The following is an 18,906-nucleotide window of genomic DNA, read 5'->3' on the forward strand; positions in this document are numbered from 1 at the left end:
CCTGCTGGCCACACTGTTCTTGATGCAGGCCAGGATGTCATTGGCCTTCTTGGCCACCTGGGCACACTGCTGGCTCATGTTCAGCCTCCTGTCGATCAGCACCCCCAGGTCCCTTTCTGCCTGGCTGCTCTCCAGCCACTCTGTGCCCAGCCTGTAGCGCTGCAGGGGGTTGTTGTGGCCAAAGTGCAGAACCCGGCACTTGGCCTTGTTGAACTTCATCCCGTTGGAATCAGCCCATCTCTCCAGTCTATCCAGATCCCTCTGCAGAGCCCTCCTGCCTTCCGGCAGGTCAACACTCTCTCCCAACTTGGTGTCATCTGCAAATTTGTTAGATGGATTCAATCCCCTCATCTAAATCATCAGTAAAGATGTTAAACAGGACTGGGCTTCTGGAAAGCTTCTGGAATTGCAGCAGTAGGCATAAAGTATGAGATAAAGTTAATTACTCACCAAGCTAAACAATAAAAGGGTAACCTTAACTCAACACCCATGACTAGGTTCATAAATAATGCACAAAGTAATCCAGAGCAGTCAGAATAAAAAAAAAATAATAATAAAAAAAAAATTCAGTGTATGTAGCTTCTTCATTAGCCAAGACTTCTTTGTATTTTAACATCTTAGAGTTCCAAATGGGTCTCTACCTTAGTTTTGATGAATTTTTCTCCGCCTAAATTCAAGGCACAAGCTTTCCCTTGACTTGGTGATGTACTCATGAAAGATATTGTATAATGCTTAACTAAGAAACTAAGAACACACATTTCTTCTTAAAAATAAACAACAAATCTTAGAATATAAATACAAATTTTCCAGAATTAGTTAATTTAAATCAAACCAAAACCAAATCAAACAAACAAACAAAACCCCACTGGCAACATGGTTTAAGATAGTTTTCAGAGGAAACACTCTGTGCTGAAAAATACTGCAAAGAAGATAGAAGTGGAAATGACTGCAGGAAATTATGGGCTCATTTTCTACTTAGTAAAAAATATATAAAGCACAGTCTGGAAATTATAACTAACTTTAAATTATGTCCTTTTCATATATGCATTCAAACAATTCATTATTCATATAAAATGGTGGGAGAAAAACCTGTCACTCATGATGCCTGTCTGACAGCAAAATATCTGCTCACAAACAGGAGGCATTATGATTAACACTCACTCAAAACCTTAGAGAAGTTTAAATTTTAAACACCTGTGAGCATGACTTCAAAGGCCAGTATTTTTGACAAAAGTGGAAGATATTCAGGTGGGAGCACCTATTTCTACTTGGATTCCAAAAATATTAAGCATTTCCAAAAGCTTTTTTTTTTGGGGGGGGGGGGGGGGGGGGGGGGGGGGGGGGGGGGGGGGGGGGGGGGGGGGGAGTGTGGGGGTGGAGTGGGGAGGGAAGTGTTATATGCTTCACCCTTCCTAGAGTTTTTTTCATATCTTAGACTAATCTCGGACTCAAGAAAAGGCTTTAGTGTATTTTATTTGTCTCTAATGAGAGAAGAATTCTTGCTGGCATTTTTTTCTCCTTCTATAGATGTCTGTATCCCTTTATTTCCAGAGAGAGAAAAAAAATTAGGATACCAGTTTTAGTCTGTTCTTCCCTTTAACCAATATGTTGCTTGTGGCTTGTGAAGTCCCAGTGATGACCTTCATCCCTAAGAAGATCTCCAGTTGCTTCCTTCTTCCCTAAGATGAGAGTGCCTCTTCTTTTTGAAATATAAAACAGCAAGGAATCATGTGGTGACTGTTGTGGACTATACAAATATTCTAAAAAACTGCTTCTGAGAGCTGCTTGAGAGCTGTTGTCTTTATTACTCTTACATACCAATGACAATAATGTTTACATTCAAAGAAACTTCAAAGCTTCAGGTTATTCTGAACAGAAAAAAAAAGTAAGATACTCACCTAAAAATACTATAATAAAATACCTTGACTCATTTGGAAACGGCATTATTTGAGGGAGACTTTTTTCTGTACTCTTTGGTAAAAAGATGAATACTTACAACAAGCTTGATTTTTTCTTCGTGACAAAAAGAATTTCTTCTGAAAATTTCTTAAGATGACAGCTATTGCAAGGAGAATTAAAGATGCAGGCAGTGGTTTTCAGATTGACAGAAGCAATTGGCTGGAGCAATAGTGAAATCTAAATGATATGTATTCGATGAAAATTAAGAGAGTACTGATGACATTATTGTTACAACGAATGAGATGGATTGTGATGATAATTTTATATTCTGAAGATGCAATGCAAGTGAGCAAGAACCTAAAGAAACAAAGCTTAACCAAGAGAAGTTAACATAGATTTTGTATAGACGGAACACAGTTTCTACTGGATTCCACGGGGTGTTAAACACAGTAAAGCAAAGGTTACAATCATACCTCAGATTGCAGCTTCCACCAATTAACGAGAAAAGGCCTAAGGCCAACGTTCGATATCCTTGACAAGGATATTTCAAAAGGGGTTGACACCACTGAATTTTTGGTATATTTTTCTGTGAAGAATTTACATGGCAGCACTGCACCAGAAAATGAACCTGCACAAACGTGAGAGACTCTCAGCAGTGGACATGTAGTGATGTCACTGAATCATACATGCACACTGAAAATGAATGGCATCCTAACTCCAACCCCAGTTGTAGGATGAGCCTTACACAAGGCCCCCAAGACAATGCACAGCCAAAATATTTTCCCACTTATCAGTTCTCCTTGCAGCCCATACTTTGCTCCAGCAGCTGCTTCCTACCCCCACGCCATCTGCAGCCCTAAGGTCCCTGTTGTAGCCCAGAAAATGCAAGTTGCCATTAGTAGCTAGAAACAATAGACCCCAGGACTGAGATTGACTTGTCTTGAGCTGGGTTTAGCTTGCTTAAACTGTGATAGTAATTAGCAATTGGGTAACTGTATCTTAAATTGGTTTTAGCTTTGATTTAGTTGACTGCAATGATGTGCTTAATGGCTATTGTTAATAGCCATTGTTAATAGCTATACCCAGTAGCTGTGTTTTGTGGCATAACTTCTAGAATAAAATGTGCTGGGGAAGAGCACCAACACCAGCACATATCAGAGGTCCCCCACGGTGAATACAAATTACAGAGGCAGCCACTTGTTACAACTGGAGTGGAACTCTGCAAATCAGGGACAACAAAGACAATTGAAAAAAAAATGGATAACTGACAAGCAATGAAAGGAAAGAACATGTATATATATGTCATGTGAGGAAACTAGAGATTAGTAAACCCCAAGGAGACTGCAGGACGAAGAGAGAAGGGTTCACTGCTACCGCTATCTAACCCCTTCTGGCAAAGCATCTAGGGCACCAGTGACTCTTGATATCCTCATCCTCTTCTTCTGGACAGACTCCGAAGTTGTGACATGGTGATTCAGAGAGTAAGTGACCATAACATCAGTGAAACAATCAGGGAGGTAAGAGGAATTTTGGCCCTTGCAGATTTGGGTTTTTTTTTAGATGAGCATTTTAACTGTGTTGTTGATAAGGTGTTTTGGGTATGTTGTTTTTTTTTTCCTGTGTTCCTTTGGACTGTGAGTGTTCTTATTACTATTGTGCCAGGGCTTATAACAACTGTTTGTTGTATGTGTCAAGACTTTAATGAGACTAACAATAAATTACTCTGTCTACATGTCAGTTGTGTTCCCTGTTTGCCCGTAACAAGATTTTGAGAACAATAGTAACAGGTGTATAGATCAGCTTTGTGATACAATGAAATCTTCCTATGGAATTAATCTTTTTCTAATGGCAGTGTAGGTGTCTTCAATGAGGCTGATCCCCTAGAGTAATGGAGTTTAGATCATGATTTATCCAGAAAACACAGACACTGACTTTTGGATAAGATGGATTGCATTAGAGACATTACTGACTATATAAACTAGGTATCCATTGAGTATTAAGTGGTAAGACTGGTTGTAAGTCCTATATTGGAGATACTCACATTTAATCATAAGGACAGGACCCTTAAAGATCCCACGGTTCATGTCCAGGAACAGGCAAAGACATACTTGCATGAGACACTTCATCTGGTTGATAAAGGAAAGGAAGTCAGCAATAGCTGCTTCAAAGAGATAAAGCAGAGAGTCATGAAGTGTGCATGGACACTATTGCTGTTGGGTATGCCTGGGTTGCCCCTGCAGGAATAGGACGAGGTGCTGTTAACCCCTATATTAATTACTGCTGGATGAAGACACAACATTTTCTGTAGTCAGGGTAGCTTAACCATTCTTTTCTTCTGAACACAATACAAAATTCAGTGACTACCATGATGGACTAGTTTTTATTCATTTAGCAAGATGCATGAACACCTTCTGCTAACTTTGTGTGTAAGCAGACATAAAATTAAGTCAGAAGCAGTAACATAGTTAATGAAAACACAGAAAAGAATTCAATAAACAAAATGCTGAATAAGGAATTGTTAAAAAGACAGGGTTTGTAACAACAATTTTCAACCATTTCCATACCCAGGCCCAGTTATCAAAACTTAAGTTATTCAAGAAGTTGACTGAATGGACAAGAGAGTTTTTTCTATGGGCCAGAAAAACACAAACCACAAGAGATAAAAATTATTCTAGTCGACATTTCCTTCATAAACTGATTTATTAGCAAATCAAACACAAGAAAATTTTCACCCCCCTTCTTGGCCCAAAGTTATTATTTGTAAATCTCCTATCATTGACCTATGAAAATTTCCATTCCAGGAGTGTGGGAATTGTTTCAGAAGAAGTTTGATGTCATCAAAAGAGAATAAATAAATGGCAAATAATATCATCCTTTATAGTGTTCTCCCACTTTTTTTTCCGTGGGGATTATTTCCAGTCCAAACTTCTCCAGGATGAAATCCTGTTTCTAAATTTGAGTTTTCCATACCATATAAACAGTGTAGTGAAGGGAAATAAATCTGGAAACAAACCAAAACTTAATTATTTGTTATTCTGTAAATATTTCTGACTGTGTGGTGGTATCCGAGTGGGCACAGGGCACCATAGGTGAAATACCAGTCTCCATACTTCACTTTTTTGTTTATCCTATTCTTTATGAAGATTAGCCTGGTTTTTTGTGAGATGGAGTTCAAAGGCAAATACCCAGCTAGAAGTGACTTTTGTCCTCTTGGGCAATAGTTTCATTATTCCAGTGTCACAGGGCTGTCTTGAGTGATTATACTCTCTAGCGAGTTGACTAAAGGCTTTCAGTAGCAGTACTCCTTCTGCAGAATACCAGCACCAACACAGAGGACTTGTCACACAGTGATGCGGTCCTCAAAGCCACAAACTTTTACTCTGCTTTGAACTTAAGATGACTGCCTAGTAGCAAGACCATATCAGCAGTGAATCTGCAGGAGAGTGTCAGTTTTGTTAAATTACTGTTATAGAGCAAAGCCTAAGATTGTTGTTACCATCCTGTATTTTTTAAGTAAGTGATGGTTCTGTTCAGGCATTTTTTCTGAAAGTTTATCTCAAGGGAGAGAGAATTTATTTTAAACTAAAAAGGCATAAGATATAAAACATCCATTAAATATTCCAGCTTTGATGCTATTTTTCTTTTTCTTCGTTGTCTTCCTTTTGATTAAAAGTTTCAGTGTTTTCAAAAACTAATAAAGTTTCCAGTTTTCACTGCAAATAAGTTTTCAAAAAGTTAAATGAGGGGGGGAAGGAATATTATTTCTAAGAAAAAGTGTTTCTCTAGCAGAGTCCAATAAGGGGCTGTTCATTCTGCAGAAAAGCACACACAATGCCTACGCTTAACAGAATGGAGTCTCATTTTCCCTTGGAGAATTGCATTATGTTGAATTTCCCGTCTGTACCTGGGGTGGCCCCATACAGCTGCTAGATGCCACTGCACTCAAAGGGAGAAAATGGAAGGTCATTTTCACTATTCTTCTTTCCACCTTGAAGATTTTTCTCCATTGGAAGCAGTCCACTGTAGCTAAACCACTGCAAATTATCTTTTAAGAATTAGAGTTTAATCAAAGCACTTACAAAAAATATCTCTGTTAACCTCTAAATATAGAGCCAAAACATTGAAATTGCATCACTCAGTCCTTAACAGAGGTCATTTTCTTCACAGAATGCAAAATAACTGGCAAAACACCAGTGAGGGACTAAGTACTTCCTTCAAAATGGATCTTGACGCTATAACTCAGCCTACACCAGGTGTGAGCCTTTCCCCATAACATGTCCTTAAATACTCAGCCTTTATATTGTGATGACTAGTTTGATAATGGTTGCAGATAGGGAAATGTGGGCAATTTAACTTGCAAATTCAGAGGTCAATCACAGAGGTCATAGGCCCCTGTTTTGAAAACGATCCCATAACTGGTCCAACATTTGACATACTAGTCCAAATGTCCGTGTGTCAAGCAGTGACTCTGCATATAGTTTACTATTGCCAGGATCCAGACATGCAGAGATGCTCACAGTAGCCTGGACTTACCCTAATATATCTGAGTACTGCTATTCTGCCTAATCCAGAAGTCATGAAAGTAAATAAGCCCTAGTAGAGCTCATCTGCTTTTTCAGTTCATGACTTCTTCAGAGGTCCTTATTCCTTTAAGTGTGTTTATTAGCGTCTGATACTGGCAGAGATAACCAAGAAAATGCTTTGCAAGCTGTAGCTTGCTTACAGCCAAATCTACTCCCTTACACACTCTCCACCCCTTGTGGCTTCATGTGGGCACAAGCTCCAGAATCAGATGCAGTAGAAGACTTTTGAATTAAGCCTAAGTCTGTTTATTGTGATTAGATAGCAAAGAAGGGGTGCTGAATTTTCAGCAGGGCATTTCTGTGGCTATAGTTATCTTCATGCATAATTTTCTGTAACAATGTTTACTCTCAGTGAGAGTAAACCTTCAAATACTGTTCTACATCACAAACAACATAGATAATCTAATATCTGCTTGCTGAATAAGCAGTGGAAAAAAAATAATTATGAGGATAAACAATAAAATTTTCTAACAGTCATTGCAATAACATTTGAAATTCATAGACCTTTCCATGAAGAATCACAGATTGTCAGCATTTTTTGAGCAATTATGAGCTTTATTCCATGAGTCAGAGAAAACTATCAAATCTTTTGTTTTTAAATTAGTTTTTACTTTATTTATTACTATTTATTGCAATTAACGATCAGAGCTGAAGAGAAGGTAATATTTGAGGATAAAAGAAAACTCTTCCTACAGTTCAGTTTATTAAAGTCAGTGATTAAAGCAACAAAAGATCAATGGAGTTGTGACAGAGACCTTTAAAAGAGTCATCGTAATTCACTTCAGTGCCCTTAAGAGGGCTGTAATTTTTAATCTTACAAATGTAACTGCTTACCCTAAAGCCTGAGACACCCATCTAACGTGCCAAAAAAGACTTCTCATCTTTCTCAGAATTCTAAGTTCAGTGCAGCCACTCACTTGTTATGGAACAAGCAACTGCACCCTCACAAGCATGCTTTATATACATTCATGGCTCAGTTGCCATTCCTGTACCACCACGGCCTCGTCACACCCGCACTCAATTAGTTTGGTATCCTGTCAGATTCAAAACTTGCAGGCTGTTCACTTCCTTTCTTATTTGTTAATTGTCTCTCTTCTGATGAGAAAACTACAGGTTATTTTCTGGTATTTCAGAACATGATGTTTGGAACAGAAGCATTATATACACATTACAAAGAGAAATAACATCTTATTAAAATTATAAGGAAACCATTTTGTGAATTATTATTAAAGCAACAGACAGTAGCGGTACCAGATGATAACATTATTTTGTCCCATGAGGCTCATTACTTGAAGGTGCAACTGAAAAAGATGTATTACCTATAAAAACTCATTATTTCCTGCAGCTAGCACAAGTGCTTTCTCCAGCCCATGCACTGGAAATAAGGTATATTCTTTCACTGCTACTTGAAGCGGTGGATCAGCAGTGTCAGTCGGACACTAGGCAGTATTCTCCTGGTAATTTGCAGAGGACAAACGAAAGAAGCAAGAGGAATACAAGAAATGGCGCGCGATATATGAAAAATACTAAAAGGACTCTTACCTAATAACATGGACGTTTGCAGGCAGTTTAGGCCTGATTCATAAATGAATAGAATGTTCTGTAGTCATCTGGCTAACGTTTATAATGTTTACTGTTAATGCATGCTTTTTAATGTTTGTACCCCAGTTATATTTGTTATATTATATTTGAACGTGTTAGTCCCCTCATGAATTTTCTCCTCCCTGATTGGTCAAGGTTTCCCTCTCCCTCATTGGCCAGGATTTGCCACAGTGTGGGCGGTCCTGCATTTCCCTCCTTCCATGTTATTGGCTCCTAGTTAATTTATGCATATTGCTGAATCCCCATTGGTTGTTTAGTCCCATGCTCCTCCCAGTTTCCAGATCCTTCCACCCCAAACCCTATATAAGGGTTAGCTCTCCCCTCAGTCGGGGACAGCACCCTTGACTCTGTACCCTCATGTGTCTCTGCGTTAATAAACACCTATGACAGAGCAAGAACCCCTCGTGCTGTCGTCACCTCTCCTTTCACCGGGCTGTGGCAGTAATTCACTCACTTCACACCTCAAATGCAAGCAGAGTCACTACAGAAACCACAGTCTCCCTATCCTCTAGTCTGCTACTTCCATCTTGAAGCCATAAGGAGAGAGAAGTTCTCAAAGGGAAAGATCTGACGAACAATCTGACTTGAGGCAAGGTAGAGAAACAGAAGACATGTCCCCAGCAGCGCCAGTCTCAAATATAAGATCAGCACTTGCTGTTCCCAAAGAGCTGCTCTTCCCCAGGATGACCAAACCCCCATCATTTGTCCAGGCTAACATTGAAGAGGAGGCATTAAAGGGTGACAAATCACCACTGGAACTGGAACACTCCAACTTACATGTATGCTGAGTGAGGCTCCAGGTTGTCCTTTCAAAAAAGGGAAGAAACATTGATGACACCAGCAGATATCTGGGCCTTATTTCAACTTTTTGCATCCAGACAGGGCAGAAAAGAAAATGGAGAACATGGAAATATTCAAGTGGCTGCATTTCTGTTGCTTTTAAAATTCCAATATTTGAGAGAGTTAACTAGCACAAACATGCATAAAAACTATTTGGTTGAAGTAGAATGCAAATAACACTTATTTTTCTCCAACTTGTGGGCTTGTTGGCTGAAACTTAAAAAAGAGTAAAAAATTTGCTTCTAATGCTGCAGATAACAAAAGGATTTAAAGAGACCCTGCAGAGAAACCTTGCCAACCATATGAAATTTAACAAGGGAAAGTTCCAGATGCTGCACCTGGAATGGGGAAACCCTGGATGTTCATGCAAACTGGGGAATAAGATCCTGGAAAGCAGTGCTGCAGAAAGGGACCTGGAGGTCCTGGTCAATGGCAAGTTGCATGTGAGTCAGAAGTGCCCTGGCAGCCAGGAGGGCCAACTGTGTCCTGGGGGGCATCTGGCAAAGCATCGCCAGATTGTAGAGGGAGGGGATTGTACCCCTCTGCTCTGCACTGGGGCAGCCTCACCTCTAATATTATATGCAGTTTTGGGCACCACAACATAAGAAAGAGAGTAAGCTATTCAACAGCATCCAAAGGAGGTCAATGAAGGTGGTGAAGGGCCTTGAGTGGTAGTAGCTGTATGAGGAACAGCTGAGGTCACTTGGTCTGTTCAGGCTGGAGAAGAGGAGATTAAGGGGAGACCTCATTGCAGTTACAACTTCCTTGTGAGGGGAAGAGGAGGGACAGGCACTGATCTTTTCTCTGCAGTGATCAGTGATAGGACCCAAGGCAATGGCCTGAAGTTGTGCCAGGAGAGGTTTAGGTTGGATATTTGAATGAGGTTCTTCATCTACAGGGGGGCTGGGCACTGGAACAGGCTCCTCAGGAAAGTGATCACAGCACCAAGGCTGACAGAATTCCAGAAGCATTTGGACAATACTATTGGGCACATGGTGGGACTCTTGGGGGTGGCCCTGTGTGGGGCTAAGGGTTGGACTTGTGGGTCCCTTCCAACACAGCATGTTCTCTGATTCTGTGATTTGATCAAGATCTATTTCAGGCACCTTATCAAGGGATCTGTGTGAAATGCTGCGGAAGTGTGAAAACTTTTGTTAATTATGAACCAGGTGAAATAACATGCTATCTGAAGCAGTGTTTTGGCAGCTTGTTTTTATGGTGCAAAATAGGAAAAAGGGTTATATGGCAGAGTCAAGTAGAAGAGATAGAATTTTGTATTGCTGAGTTACACAGGAAAAACACAGTCCTCTGAGACGTTGGTCACCTCTTACAAAGGATTGCACATCTGCCTGATTTTAACTCCTGTTTAGCTCAAGGACTGCTTTCAATCAGCCAGCATATCACTGCAACAAATCATCAGTGCCTATGCTCTTGCTCTGCTTGGACTTGGCCAAATGGCAGCTCTCCCTGCAGCCCCCTGCAGTGCAGTCATTGCCAGGGGTTGTTTATCCCTCTGCTGCTGAAAGTCTCATCCAAACAATTTCACTGCCTATGTCCCCAAATCCTCAGAGATGAGGATATCTCCTATTTCTGGTATCACTACAAGAACAAGAAACATGAGCGTTTTTTCAATGAGTCATGAATATTCTCATTCTGTCTATCATTCTTCTGAAAAGCACATTTACACAGCCAGCTACAGAATTAAAAGTATGCATATACCTGCTTAGGGATAACTTACGTGTAACAAACAGGACATTTATGTAGCATTTAAACACTAACATAAATGCTGTAGTGATATATCAATAAGGACTCGACTTCGTAATCATTCTAGCTGCTGAAAACAGCTGATAACTTGGAGATGGGGGTCATAAGAAGTCAGGAACTGATAGTGCGTATTTGAATGCAGTGTCATGTAGGCAGGAGAAGAGTGAAAGAACATAAGTGTTTACAGAAGAGAAGATACTAACCTTCGTGTAGGACTCAAACTAGTGAGAATATGCAACACTATATCTAAACAAACAAAGAAATAAAATCTGTATTAAAAAAGGGTATCTGAAATCCAGAAGAAGATTTCATAATGAGTGAAGAGTGAAGGATGAAGATAAAGAATAAGGAAGAAACTGGTGGAACAAGTCGATGTGAAAATAGTAGGTCTATTCATACTAAAAAATATTGATGAAGTCCTTTTCTTCCATTAAGAGTAGTTTTATTTATAGATAGAGATTATTGTTTACAAGCTCTTAATAATATTTAATGCATTTCTCTCTGCTCATAGAACTCCTCCAGATTGTCTGTGCAAGACAGATTTGCGATCACTATGATATACAATACTTTTTAATCCTAGTGATGTGCTGTACAAATGTGTTTATTAGAGATTTATTCTGTGAAATGCTGCAACCTCAATATTGGTAGAATTGGCATTCATTCTTCCCAAGGGTCACACTGAAGGTAGTAGAACTCTGTGAATGACTTAGTACATCACACTTGAAAAATTATGATAAACTAAAAACATTGTCTACGGTTAATCCTGGATTTTTTCTTGGCTTTTACTTGATTTTCCAGTGCAAAAATGGATTACTTTGTTTTTGTTTAATCTTGTGATTCCTGATTGTATTTTGAACCTAAACTACTTTTTATACTGTCATAGAAAATTATAAGCACAAAAGACCTTGTTTGGGACTCATACCAATGTTTATACCATTTTCAATGGCAATGGAGCTTATGCTTGAACTTGGAAGTTCATATAAATAAAGTTGATACTAAATAATAATCTTAAATAACTACACTTTTTAAAAAATAATTAACAAGGTGTGTTGTTTTTCTATAAGACTCCATCTAAATGTATTCTTGGTCAGATGTGTAAGAAGACAGGCGCCATTCACTAGCTAGGAGATTGACTGATGGGAAATCTTTTTTTTTTTTTTTTTACACTGAGAATCAAGGAAATTTAATTCCTGATAATTGCTTATAACAGAAATGAGAAGCTGACCTGGCAAAATTAACCATTTGGATGTCACCAGTATCACGAAGCCAGGTAGCTCAGCTCTGCTCTTGCTCCGGTGAGGGAGCACACTTGGGCTGGATGGGGCTGCCTTGCTGCACACCTAGAGCATTCCTGATGCTTTATACACAATGGGCTACTTTTTCTTAGGTGATGCAGGATTAAGAGAAGCCCTGCAGCTCACACCACAGCCCAGGTGCGTGTGAGATGAGGTGATGAGAATGAGAAAGCCAAAATCAGCTACAGACGAAGAGAAAGAAAAAAAAATGGAACAATGTGGTGAAAGCACATGAGATCAGCAAGCCAATCATTTATATGTCACTTTCAGAATGTCACGGTCGATTTTCAGAAGGCTGAATAGTACATTAAAAAAAGTAAAGGTTATGAGCATTGCAGGATTGGGAAAAATATTTCTTGTGTTAACTATAACTACGTAACTGATACAAGGTTCAGTTCAGTCAAAGTTTATCAGCAGGTTGTGCTGAAAGCTGAGAGAGCAGAGGGATTATTTTGTCCTCAGCTTAAGCAGTGATTTATATTTTTGAAACTAGAGGAGATTTAGTAGAGCCATTAGATGTTACATCACTGAAATCGAAGTAAGTTTCTCATATAGACTTAATTTTTTAAAAACATATAAAAAATTTTCCAAGTTCTATCCCCCACAAAGAGTAAAAATATCTTGCTTCTATTAGAGTTCCATGACTCCAAACTGAGTTTCAGTACATTTGATAACCACTCTAGTGTTCTGCATTTTAATGCTAACATATATAATATATCCCTTGATTCCATGAAGATGTAAATGAAAGTTGAAGGTTATAGTTTTAAATTACAATAGAGTCTCTTTATTAAAAAGGTATTTTTCCAGTGATGACACATGCACATCATTTGGGAGTTCTTTCTTTGCTGCCCACCTTCCATTAAGGATCCTAAATTAAGTATATCTGTTTTACCAGTGATAGATCATTCTCCAAGAAAGGGGAAAAATAGCAGTAGGTAAGGAGTCTTAAATTTTTCTTACAGCAACCAATGCATAGACCAGTATGTTCCAGTATCAGTATTCACAGAGAAGGACAGTGCCAGCCAAAACGGATAATCAACTGATTTCCTTAGTGTGTTTGAAAGGAATTAGGCAATGCATCTGATGCATCACTTTTTTAAAAGGTTTCTTGAAAGAAAAATGTTTACATGTTAAATATTTTGTCTTGCGGTTAAGTAACATCTGACAGACTAGCTTTATCATTGGTGAGGTCTTTTTCATATCAGAAAAATGGTAGGTGTTTCGCCTGTTCAGTAATAACAGAACTTATCACAGACTGTTAATATGCAGAGTTAAATGTTGTTATATGAAACACACTGATCTAAAGGAGCTATAGTCATAATATGCCAGACAGGAAGCTGTCTATTCCAAAATTGCATTGCTCTGTTGTTTTGATTTTGGTTTTATTTGTTTGCTTGTTTGTCAGGTTAAATATCATTTCTAGTCAGATTTTAAGAATATATGCCATTTTCAGGTAGGATGTGTATTATGGGAAGTACAGATTGATCTCTGCAAGACTGAAGGCAATTGGGCAACAGGGACTTGTCGGGATGAGGACAATTAGCAAATGGGAAGCAGCTAATGAAACGGGCCCATATAGCTCCATACATGGTAAAACCTGTAGGCTGGGACAGAAGAAATTTGAGGCCCTACAGAAAACCTGCCTCCATACAGGAATATCAAATGTTCCTTGCTGCATGGCAGACTGAGCCAAAGCCCACACAGCCACGGAAAATTAGTCCCACGTTTTCTTGTTTCCCACACTGTTTCTCAGAATGTGATGAGCATGAGCAGACCTGGCTGCCTGAGAACCAGTCCAGGACTACAACACTGCAGCATTATGACCACCTAAAGATTTTTCACTAACAGTACAATAAACAAACTTCTGAGTTTATACACATTCTGATCATTATTTTGTCTTATTATTTTTCTGTAACGTCCAAAACTGCTTCAGCAGATCAAACCCCATCATTTGCTAGACTAATTGTTGGTTGTTAAAATAAGAACTGCAATTTACTACTTACTATTGAATACCTAATTTGGCAGTTTATGAAATTTAAGAACACATGAAAGCACATCACAGATGAAAGGATGGGTGTTTAATTGCTTAATAGAATTGCTGCTGTCCAAAAGCTGCAGCACTGCTGTACAACAGTGAACCCTTGAGCCTCTTCCCTCTCACTTTCAGAAGTGATAGCTATCGTTATAACAGATCTCCCTCCAAGAGTATTCCAGACTGGTTTTGGTAAGTGTGGAAATTCATACTTATTGGGCAGATTTAAGTGCAAATCAAAGTGTGCTCTGAGAGTCAGCTTCTGGCTGTGAAATGAATGGCTAATCTTCCACTGACTTTAAAGTCAGCAGGAGCAACTTCAAAAACAACACAAAAATGCAAGACTTTAATTCTTCAGGAGTGAGATTTGTCATTACTGGTAGCACCTATGCATCACATGAGCCCTTCAGCTGCTGCTAAACCTGACCTCAGAGATGCACAAAATGTGAGCTGGCAGTACAAGAAAATATCACATATTCAGCCGCACTGAAGACTGAAGGCTAACCCTCCTTCTGTTTTCATAAGCACAGTCTAATTGGATATGATAAATAGCATAAATGTTACTGCCTTCATATTTCTGTAGATAATAAAGTCAAATTCTAATTTGGTATTGTCCTACTTCTAAAATTTTAATGAAGCATTATGATAAGAACCAATTTTCTCTGTTTAATCTAATCTGAACATAACAGGCTCAGAACAGCACAATTACTGTGCTACAACATATATAGGAAATTACTCATTATTACTGAGCTCCAAAGTAGAGAAAGAGATTTCCAAAGGCACAAAATGTCTGAGGCTATAATTCCTTTTTGCACTAATAAGAAATCCTCCTCATACCATTAAGAAATTAATCAGCATTTCAATATTTTAGGGTGACAAAAATCAAATTATAGAAATAAACAAATAATTTTATGTAGTATTTTATTTTTTTGTTGTTTACTCATGCTCATTTCCAGCATCATATCTTTATGTTTAGGACTTTATAGTTAGGATAAAGAACTGCATGTATCTTGTCAAAGTGGCTTTAGTCTGAGAAACAGAAACTGAGAAACACATATATTCACACACTCAAATAATCAATGGATTTTTGCTCTTTGTCAAATTAACTACTTTGTCAAAAAGTATATGATCTTATGTGAGTTGATAAATACACTGGATCAAATATTTGTAGACTAAAAGATTCAAGATGAAATGTCAGATATCATGGCTAACACTTTCACTGCACACCTCAGTGCCTCAGCCTGCAGGCACAGCATCCTGCTCAGGTCTCACCCTAAAGTTAATGATACCATTTTCTTTTCTACTCCATCATTTTTGATCCTCAGTGCCATCTATTTTTATCACAAGTATGATTGTGATAAGACAATATTTCTGGCATATCGATGTTTATTCCAAAGAAGTCTTAAGGCAAGGAACAGGGAGAAAAAAAAAGAAGCAACAGACCAGCATAGAAGATAAACAACATCCTCACTGAAAAGCAGGCCCTGTAGAGCACATTGCTAGATCTGATCACAACCAAGATAGAATGACATGCAAGAGGGGAAGGCGAGACCCACTGCCAGCAGCTTATATAATGACTTAGAAATGTAATATTGACTTCTTAATTACCAGGCCATCTCAACCTCATGACTCTGCTTAATTCCTCCATGAATCGTGCCAAAGAATCAGCATCCCCTCCAGTAAGGAACAAAAACCCACTATTCCAGGACGTAAAGCCTCTAAAGAAAAAAGTTGTTTATGTAGATTCTCTTTGTATCATGCTTTGCATCCAAGTTAAAAGAACTTAAAATACTGAGGAGAAGCACAGAGTAAACCATAGATCTTCAAACACAAACCTTTGTAGACACTGAAATAAAAGTAAATAGAACAGAGGTTTTACAGAGGTGCAGTCTGAAAGGTTGCCATTTTGCAGTCTCTGAGCCACAGAGTCACACAACCACATAATATGCTGATTTGGAAGGGAACCACAAGGATCATCAAGTCCAACCCTTAGCCCCACACAGGGCCACCCCCAAGAGTCACACCAATAGTATTGTCCAAATACTTCTTGAATTCTGTCAGCCTTGGTGCTGTGATCACTTTCCTGAGGAGCCTGTTCCAGTGCCTGGTCACCTTGTGGATGAAGAACCTCATTTAAATATCTAACCTAAACCTCCTCTGACACAACCTCAGGCCATTGCCTTGGGTCCTATCACTGGTCACTGCAGAGAAGAGATCAGTGTCTGCCCCTCCTCTTCCCCTCACAAGGAAGTTGTAACTGCAATGAGGTCTCCCCTCAGTCTCCTCTTCTCCAGCCAGAACAGACCAAGTGACCTCAGCTGCTCCTCATACAGCTCCCACTCAAGGCCCTTCACCATCTTCATTGCCCTTCTTTGGATGCTCTTGAATAGTTTAATATCTTTCTTATGTTGCAGTGCCCAAAAGAGCACACAACACTTAAGGTGAGGCTGCCCCAGCGCAGAGCAGAGCAGGACAGTTCCCTTCCTCAACCGGCTGCAGATGCTTTGCCTGATGCCCCCCAGGTCACAGTTGCCCTCCTGGCTGCCAGGGCACTTCTGACTCATATTCCACTCACCATTGATCAGGACCCTCAGGTCCCTTTCCGTGGCATTGCTTTCCAGCATCTCATTCCCCAGTCTATACAAACACCCAGAGTTTCCCCATTCCAAGTGCAGCATCTGGCACTTTCCCTTGTAAATTTCAGATGGTTGGCAGTTGTTCGGTCTTCTAATTTGTCAGGGTCTCTCTTCAGGGCCTCACGCTGTGTGAATTAGTGTAGAAACATTTCAGGTGTGGTGCATTGTAGCCAGCACCTCCTGAAGCTTTGAAGATCATGGGAGAACAAAGAAAGATTCAATTGTTGTTTGTTGAGAGGTATGACAATATTCTTTGGCTATATCCTCACAGGTAAGGGCTGGAGAAAATATGTGATTAATGTGATTATTTTGCAGTCTGCATATAAAACTGTATTTACTGGGGGGATGTAGAATAACATTTTTCCATCTGCTCAGTGAAAATATACTCTAGTAAGTTTAAACATCCTTAAACACCCAGACTCCTTCTTACTTTGCTCCTAGTGTGGTATCTCTTGTGGGTAATATAGACAGTCAAGATAGACGTGACTATAGGATTTTATGCCTCCGAGAGACTATTTGATTCTGGCACCAGCAGCATCCTCTCTCACCCTCTCAAGCATATTGCACCAGGGATAACGGTAACAGAGGAGGCAACAAGAATGACTAAAGGATGTAGCAACAAAGCAAACACTAGGAAAGAAAACGGGGAAAAAAATCAGCCTCTGAAATGTTGTTCGACTGTTTCAATATCTTTGCAATGGGGATAATTCTACACTGGTGAGATATGTTCAAATTAATTCTTCGTTTCGTGCTACCTTGTCCCACAAGCATCTGGCACACACTTGCAATCAAACCCTGACCCTGCAGCTGTGAAGCCAGAAGTATCTACTGTAGGGCCTAAGCAGCCAGAGCAGAGCTAGAAGCAGCAAAGCCCCACACGTCACACCATCCACAACTCCAGCACAGCAGAAAAGGCTGCAGAGCTGTGGTACTTCAGGTTAAAAATGTGTGGGGAAACCTCATCCCCCAATCCCTAGTTGCCAAATGAGTATTTTATTGATTGTGTCACAAAAGGCACGTAGTTGACTTGGAAATCCCGTGGTATCATTGACACTTTCTGCTGGCCAAGGGCAGTGGAACCAGCACCTCACTCTGTGGCAGTACACTGTCGGCTGCTCTCAGACACACTGAAATCTCAGTGATGGCACCACCTAAATGTAGGGAAAACATTTCACAGATGGAGCTTATGTATCCTGAGCATCTCACTTAACTTTTGAGGCCTGGCTGCTCAGCCCTTAGTGGTTTGTAGTTCTGGGCATGGTCAGGAGTGGATTCTTTGGAAAGCTTTACAGGTGGAGATGCAGTTATCTGTGACATTAAGGAGCACCTACAGAAAGCAGCAAGTAATAAGCAGACAGATAGAACAGTTCGCAGACAGGACTAGCTAAGAGGGTTCTTAGGTGTCCATTGAAGTTACCTTGCTTGGATTAGATATGGGAGTATGTCCAAGACTTGTAAATAGACAGTCCAAAAGAATATATATGATAGGGAATTTTTGTTCAGCTGTCCATCTTTAAATTTGGTGGTTATCTGTACTATGAGATAATAACCAAGCTTTAAATATACTAGTCATCTAAAAATTTGATACGCACAAGCGGAGAGTCCATACTCGGGTATTTCCATCAGTTTTATCAGCTCATTTTCCTGTTTGCTTTCCTTCTCACATTTGCTCATATAGAAAATGTTGCTCTTCTCATACAGAAAATCCACTGCTACTTTATTCTTTCCATTCCTCAAAGGATTCTGATTCTGCTACAGTTTTTGGAATAAACAAAAATCTCACAGAAGTGTGCCATGTAGTCTTATTATTATATTTCAACAGATGGTATGCAGTATTGTTCTGAATGCCTGCACAACAAGCTGCTATGTCTATATCCTTGCAGAGGTTTTTTCCTGAGGAGTTGGGAGCTGCAGCAGCAAAGCAGCATTTGATGTAATTTTCTTCTATTGTTCCTAGTTCTGCCATACACATGTAAAACTAAACAAACAAGATTCTCCTTTTGAATGTTTTAATCATGCCCACAGTTTGAGAACAATGAAGAATTAGATTGACTTGTATTTATAGCTGTGCATATTAATCTGCACAAAGCACACATGTTCAGTTTCCACAGATATGGGAAAGTCAGGTACCTCTTTCTTTTTCTCATTGAATATTGTGCCTATCTCCAGCAGAATCCAGTGTAATGAAGGTCACATATCATGATCGTCAGACACAACATAGTAGCAATTACCCAGGCAAGCAGCCATTGTGATCT

General features: G+C 39.4%; 1 long non-coding RNA gene across 1 annotated transcript; it reads left to right on the forward strand.

Annotated features, from left to right (window-relative positions):
* Window positions 1-5,396: 5,396 nt before the first annotated feature.
* LOC114062545 lies at window positions 5,397-9,519 on the forward strand. The gene is made up of 3 exons (XR_003572411.1): window positions 5,397-5,412; window positions 6,608-6,609; window positions 9,362-9,519. It is a non-coding gene; the product is annotated as an uncharacterized LOC114062545 (long non-coding RNA).
* The last annotated feature ends 9,387 nt before the right edge of the window (window positions 9,520-18,906 follow it).

The sequence above is a fragment of the Empidonax traillii genome, unplaced genomic scaffold (assembly GCF_003031625.1).
Source record: "Empidonax traillii isolate 1590-97213 ecotype Southwest subspecies unplaced genomic scaffold, ASM303162v1 scaffold417:size1128589, whole genome shotgun sequence".
NCBI lineage: Eukaryota > Metazoa > Chordata > Aves > Passeriformes > Tyrannidae > Empidonax > Empidonax traillii.